Here is a 7,684-nt window from a genome sequence, read left to right on the forward strand (position 1 = left end):
ATAAACCGGATGCGTCAACACTCTCGCGATTTTATGCACCAGCAGAGATAGTGAGCGAGCCTCTTTTACAAAGGGGTTTACTATGGGACCTAGTTAACTCTCCTGGCATATTTGAAGCCAAATACAACTTCTGAAAGCTCAACTAAACTGGGCATAGTGGTGCATACTTGTAATCCCCATGCCCGGGAAGCTGAGGCAGAGGGGCCACAAGTTCAAGGTCCACTTGATCTAAAAATCGAGTCCCTGCCTGTAAAGCAACAGCAAAAACAAAGCAAAATGGGGGTGGGGGGTCATCAATCTCTGGGTTATAAAAACAGAGTCATTGTGTATTTGTATATAAACAATATACTTAGATATTTCTGCTAGCCATGCCATTTAGCATAGTCTTATTTTAGAAACTGGAGTGTGAGAAATAGTATAAAATTTAAATCATGTTATAACAGCTTCAGAAATAAGGGGAACTACAAAGAAAGGGAGGAAACACAGCGGAAGAAAGGGCCCTTGGGCAACAGATAGAGACCAGACAGGCGGCAGAGGAGAGGAGACCAGGTACCCGAAAGGGCGCTGTTGAGAGAATGCAGAAGTAGGTGGCCTGCCACCGACACTAACAGTGCCCCAGAGCAGGGAATGGACTCCTGGAAAACACAACCGCAGATGTGACTCAAGCATCACGGCCATAATCAAGGGTATGGCTGTTCTTGGGCAAAGAGCTTCCAAGTCACTGAGCGTCCCGCATCTGCATCACAGGCCTGCAGCACGGATGCGCTGAATTAGAGTAACGGCAAAGACCGTGACCTAGAGAACTTAAGGGGAATGAAAAGCAATCAGTAGACATGCCGAGGACCAGAGGGAAGGAATCCAATGGAGTTCTCCCAAATAGACTTCTTAACTTCAAAAGCGTACATGTCTCAAAAGGGAGAAAAGGATGTGGAGGACATTAGCAAGACATCCAGGACTAGCATAATGGTAAGGGCCCCAGAATAACAGTCATTGTGACACCAGAGCCTGCCCATCGTACACTCTGATGGGCAGAGGGCTAAGTGATAACTGTCGGCATTACCACAGCCGACCTTCACAGCAGTGAGAGGCTGGAACCATCTCCTACCATTTGTAGATGTGGACACTGAGGGCCTGTAATTGACCTGAGTTACTCAGTCTCGCAAATCCAGGGCTACAACTTCAACTCCAGGCTGTCTGAGTCCAGAGTTGGAGCAAATTCACAGCATCAATAGTAATCACTATTTCATAAATATCACTAATGTGTCAGGGACTTGATACACAATTATCTTTAGAGCTCACTGCAACCTTGTGCTGTAGCAATTATGGATATTTATGGGATATTGCTGTATAAATTATTAACAGCATGTTGGTCAAGAGTCGCATTCAGAGATATGGAAAGCTGATACTGAATTCCCTCAAAAGCAGCCGTCATCAGCATCTCACTATTGCCTTCTGAAAGAAAGAATGGACGCTCGTGTCTGAAAGAATGGACGCATGTGGGAAGCAAAGCCAGGCAAGGCTGGCTCTGGCCGGTTTGTGCTCAAATCCCAACACCTTTGGGCAAACATCAACTAGAGAGATCTAAGTGGGGATGCAACTATCCAAAGAGGCTCGGACTCTAGGAAACTGGTTGGATCCTGCTGTGTACCTGGGATGGGAGGTAGTTCAATGGAGTAGATGCATAGGTGTCCCCTCCCCTGAGGGAACAGTGCTCACTTAGTGAGGAAGGAAGATTCTGGCCTGGATCTGTGGTCCCAGTGCAGGATGTGAGCAGAGACTGAGGGAAGGGGCTTTCCTGTACTCAGCTGCTGCCATCAGCACAAAGACACAGGAGCAGGGTTGTCCTGGGAAGGTACAGCATGTTGGACTGGTCCCCATTGTGTGTATGTGGGATGGTTACTAAGGATTGAACCTAGGGCCTCTACCTCTGACCTGGATCACTACCTCTTGGGTATTCATTCGTTTTTTGGTTTCCGAGACAGGGTTTCTCTGGTTCTTTGGAGGCTGTCCTGGAACTAGCTCATGCAGACCAGACAGGTCTTGAACTCACATAGATCTGCCTGCCTCTGCCTCCCGAGTGCTGGGATTAAAGGCGTGCGCCACTACCGTCCGGCCATACTTTGTATTTTTAACACCAAATTTTGTGGCTCAGGCTGGGCTCATCTTTCTGCTGCTGGAGGGCAGTGGTCCATAGTCCAGAGAGGTGTGGTCTAAGGCAATTTCTCACGCCTCTGCGGGCATCTCAGACGTCCGACTAATGAGGTCTTACCTAGCTTAAGCTCAATGATATCTTCAGCTAAGTGACTATTCTGGCTGCACCTGTAGCCTAACCGGGGCTATTTTTTCGCTCTAATAGTCTCTGTCAAGAACCTGTGTTGCTGAGGTTCCAGACTGCCCCCATGGCTGGAGCTCTGCTCTCTTCCCAGTCTCTGGTTCAGCATGGTCAGCCTTGCCATGGCTGTGCCTTGGCATCTTCCGTAAGCACTTCCTGCCCAGGGAGGCTGCCAGGGAACACTGTTCAACTGCATTGTGGATTACACAGATCCAGGATGCTACAGTTTTCAGTTGGACAGTCTGTGAACATTTACTTTTGCATCCTCAGAATCTAGTGTTTGTCTCAGAAACGTCTCAGTGAATGAGTGGGCGAACAGGAAGGATGTTATCCTTTGCCCCTCCCCCGCCCCAGGATTATGAAACCGTAAAGGCTCATGGCTCTGGCCTCCAAGCAGAGCCTGTCCTCATTCTTTCCGCATGGGAAGCGTCAATCAGAGAGCCTGACCTCTTCCCTTGGAAGAGAGGCATCCTTTGCCTCTCCTCTGCTTTTTCTCTCTAAAATGTAAATGCTATCATGCTTCGGGGGACGGAAAAAGGCTGGAGCTGAATCAGTCTGTTGTATTTGAGTCCCGCGTCCATTTTACCTGCCTCACAGCACTTCCGCTACCCAGTGGGCCTTTCCCCTGCCATCAGCCTGTTCCCCGGAAGGCCTGGTGCCTGTGTCCCAAGTCCAGCCACTTTGCACTCTGAGGGTATCAGTCCTCCATTTCCTAGCAGGGTTTCTGAAATGACAGTTGCCACGTCACAGTCCAGGGTATTCACATACCCATCAGGTGACACTCCCACTGTGCAAGTCCAGGAGACCTTCATTTCCATCTGTAAGAGGCTTTGCATGTCTCTGCCCTGATTTACGGGTATCGAGTCAAGCTGGCCATTGCCCTGCTCAGGGGACCTGCGGTAGGGCTCCCTGCAACATGCTCATGGCTGGCTAGTTCAGCTCGTGGACTGGACTTTCATAATAAGGTCAGTGCCTACATCACGGGGAGCCACGTAGGATCCACACCCTGCACTTGCTCCCTGGTTTCTGGTTGCCATGGTTTGTCCATCAAGTTGTGTGTGTTTAAAGTTCAGTACCGGTGTGACAGTGTAAGAAGTAGTGGGACCTTCGAGAGGTGGAGCCTAGCGAGAAGTTCTGGAGTCATTGGGGTTATGCTTCCCGGAGGAACCAATATTCACGTGGGGTCCTTAGTGAGTGGCTTTCTTGACAGCGAGAGTTCTTGCGAAAGCGCAAACTTGACCCTGGAACCTGGCTCCCTGTCTTGTCCTGTGGTCTGCCTCTTCCACGGCCCACTCGCTGGGATGAGTTCCTGCCAAAGCCCTCACAGAGCTGAGCCAATGCAGGCTCCATGCTCTTAAGCCCCCAGAATTCAGAGACAAACACACAACTCTTTCTTTATAGAACAACCCAGCCTCTGGTATTTCATTATAGCAAAGAATAACAGGCTGGAAACGTAGATCACTTGTCTAGCATGCATGAGGTCCTGGGTTCAGTCTCCAACACCACAAAGGAAAAGAGGGAAGGGAGGGAGGGAGGGAGGGAGGGAGGGAGGGAGGGAGGGAGGGAGGGAGGGAGGGAGGGAGGGAGGGAGGGAAAATGAGAGGGAGAACAAGAAACAGAGAGAAAGCGCTATGGAATTGTGGTGTGCTCAGCAGAGTGATGGAAACACCCTTGCAAAAGAATGGAGAAAGAGCTGGGTGGTGGCGGCGCACGCCTTCAATCCCAGCACTCGAGAGGCAGAGGCAGTCAGATCTCTGTGAGTTCGAGGTCAGTCCCGTCTACAGAGTGAGTTCCAGGACAGCCAGGGCTACAGGAGAAGCCCTGTCTTGAAAAACTAAGAAACAACAACAGCAAAGGATGGAAGAAGGTTTCCTAACTGGGGTAGCCGGAGGTCTCCTTTGGGAGAAGACGGGCGGAGCAGGTCTAGGTCTAAGAGGATGAGTAGGTGCGGCCTGATGCGGGTGTGCGAGCGTGACTCAGCCCTAGCCAACCAGCATGGGCCAGGCAGGTGCTGATGAGGCAGCAGCGAACAAAACCCTAACCCTTGACCTCGCTGAGCTGCTCCCTTCTAGAGGACAGACACGAACAGCAAACTGTGGAGACCACTAGAGGTCAATAAATGTTTTGCAGAGAAAAGGTGAGCCACGGAAAGGGACTCGGGTTCACCTTCCGAAGAGAAGCTGTTTTGAATGCATGAACTTTGAGTATGGCACCAAACTCTGTTACCACAGCAGGGGCCTAGCTTGAGCCAACCATACACACCATGTCTATGCTGTCGTATCAAAACCACATTTTTAGCTCATTCATGAGGAGACGTGTACGTGTGCATGCACATGCTGGCATTGCACCCATGTGGAGTTGAGAGGGCAGCTTTAGGGAGTCGGTTCTTTCTACCACGAGAGTCCTGGGGACCGAGCTCAGCTTGTCCAGTTTGGTGGCAAGTACCTTCACCTACTAAATCATCTTGCCAGCCAATACTGCCATTTTGGGCATCAGGTAACCCTGGCACATATTCCAAACTCTGTAGGATAACACAGTCATTGACAGAGCCAAGTATCTCATACAGACGCAGGAAAGCCGTGCCACATTCCAATTGATCCCAATCCACCTTTGTCCACCTTAGCGTGTAAATAAATCCCTTCTGCCCTCTTCCAGGTGTGGGGACCCTGCTGTTTCCCTGCTGCTCAAGTCACACTTCCACCCTTAAGTCTCTGCTGCATGCATTCACAGCTTCTGCGAGCAGACTCATCCAGGCCAGACAGGTAGATGACCTACCCCAGCACCAACGGCTTCCAATGCACAAATCCGCTCATTATTTGAGAATCTGTCTAGAAAAAAAGGGCTTTCACAGAAGGTCTGCCTCTAGCTATGCAGAGGAATACCACAGAGGAAGGCTGGGTCTTCCTCCTGCTCTCTCCCCAGCCCCCAATCCCCACCCGCTGCACATCCTCTCCTGCTGTTTTCACAGTGCCCCTGCTCTGCAGCAACATTCCTTCTCAGCCCAGATGTTCACCCCTGCAGGCTGCATCCAGAGAGGGGCAGAATAATTTGGTCTAAGTGAAGCCGGGGCCAAGCCGGAGGCCCGGCAGGTTTCAAGGCAATGATCCGCTCAATAGAGCTTTTCTCTGAGCTGGTGACACAGAGACGCCTTCTGGGGTGGGGCTTACAGTGGGGCAGCTCCTCTGAACCATAGTACCCCATGGTAAGGGAGAAGGTAAGACCCGGGCAAGGATTTGTACCGAGTCCTTGCTTTTGCATTTTCCCCTCGTTTTAAAGCACGTTCCATGTAGTAAGGCTGGGGGTGAGCCGGGCGTTGGTGGCGCACGCCTTTAATCCCAGCACTCGGGAGGCAGGGGCAGGCGGATCTCTGTAAGTTCGAGACCAGCCTGGACTACCAAGTGAGTTCCAGGACAGCCTCCAAAGCCACAGAGAAACCCTGTCTCGAAAAACCAAAAAAAAAAAAAAAAAAAAAAAAAAAAAAGGCTGGGGGTGAAGGGAAGGGTGGATCCACACGTGCTGGAGCCCAAGGGCAGGCCAAGCAAAATGGACAACAATGGACAAGAAGCCCCTTCTGTGCAGTGACGTTTACAGCAGACACCTGGACGTGGAATCTGGAGATCTGAGTTTGATGCCTCTAACAATTATTTTCCTCTTGTGTGACCATAATTAAACCACTTAGCCCTATTAGTGCCTCAGTTACCTCATCTGAAAAAAAAAAGAGTCAATAATAACTTACAGGGTCGTTGTCAGACTTGTCAATGCAGCTGTCACCTGGACACCCGTCACCAGAGTACATTGTCACCAGAGTACATTGTCACCAGAGCACATTGTCACCAGAGTACATTGTCACCAGAGTACATTGTCACCAGAGCACATTGTCACCAGAGTACATTGTCACCAGAGTACATTGTCACCAGAGTACATTGTCACCAGAGCACATTGTCACCAGAGTACATTGTCACCAGAGTACATTGTCACCAGAGTACATTGTCACCAGAGTACATTGTCACCAGGGCACCTTGTTACCACTTCTGACTAGCTACAGAGCATAATGTTAAGAACTCAGAGTCTTAAATTTGACAGAGTTGAGTTTGGTCCTAGTTTTTGAACTGAGGACAGATATATTTATACATGAGACACCAGGGGTTTGATTTGAACTATAGGAAGGGTGGAGAGGGTGGAGGACTGCAAAAATGACTGAAACACAGGAGGGTTGGAGCTGGATGTCTGGCACAGACAGGGTGTGTGTGGTTATTACACTAATTTGCCTGTTTCTATGCACGCAATCCTCAATTTGCATGGTTTTAGAATGCGTGGATTTCAGTCCCCATGGTTTTGTTAATAATAACAGCAACCTGGTGGTGCAGTGTTGTGTCTCCATTTCAGCCTCTGGAGCATGTCAGCTTGGGGAACTAACTGCTCCGGGCACACGGGGCTCTTCAGCGTACCGATCACTGCATAAATACCAGATGCCCCCCGATGTTAGCTGCGGTCTTCTTGCACAGTGTGCCAGCTGAAGAGGCTCACTATCACCTGTCAGCTCCCACACACAGGAAACCTGCCGTGTTGTCTCCTCACGACGAATCCATGTGACGTTTGACAGAAACAGCTAATCTAAAAGGTGGAGTCAGTCTTCTGAAAACAGCAGTGTGCTAAGGCAAAGCGTAACGTTAGAAGTGAACTGTCCCACGCACGAGGGGCTACGGAATGCAGACCTTGCCACGGAGCCGAGGCTTATCTACGCAGTCCAGGAGCTCAGGGGGGCCACACGCTCACTCAATAGGGGAAAGCATTTTGTCTCGCAGGATGAAGCTCCCAGAGGAAGTGACACCAAAGTGAACCCTCACGTTGCAGGTGTCCCTGGCGATAATTCACAGCGCCCCAAGTGCGAGGATGAGAAAACACTCGTTCCGTGTCACTAAGCAGGACCGCACTGTTCAAGCTGCTTTGGAGAAGTTTTTGTTTGTTCATCTTGTTTTGTTTTTAACAAACAAAGCTGTTTCCTTTCAGCACTTATAACTATTTAAACTACAGTGAATTAAGTTAGCACTAGGTTTTGAACTGTTCTCTTTGTCTCCCTGCACTTTTATAACCAGTACTAGAGGAATGTTTGCGCCTTGAACAAAAAGAAAGGTGAAGAGTTAAAAAGCAGTGTGTCCTGCTTTTGGTCCCGGCGTGGCTGGCTCCAGCCATCCTTACGGTCTTGTTCTCCTGTGGGAAGTAAAGACTCCCATCGCTGAAATCCTCAACACTAGGCTTGTTCTTTTTTCCCCCTAAGTTCCATTCAACCCCTTCCCTACAAGACACAGCTGACCTTCCTGTCACTTGGCGAAGAAAGACAGTCATTGCGTC

Source organism: Mesocricetus auratus, unplaced genomic scaffold (assembly GCF_017639785.1).
Source record: "Mesocricetus auratus isolate SY011 unplaced genomic scaffold, BCM_Maur_2.0 Super-Scaffold_100676, whole genome shotgun sequence".
NCBI lineage: Eukaryota > Metazoa > Chordata > Mammalia > Rodentia > Cricetidae > Mesocricetus > Mesocricetus auratus.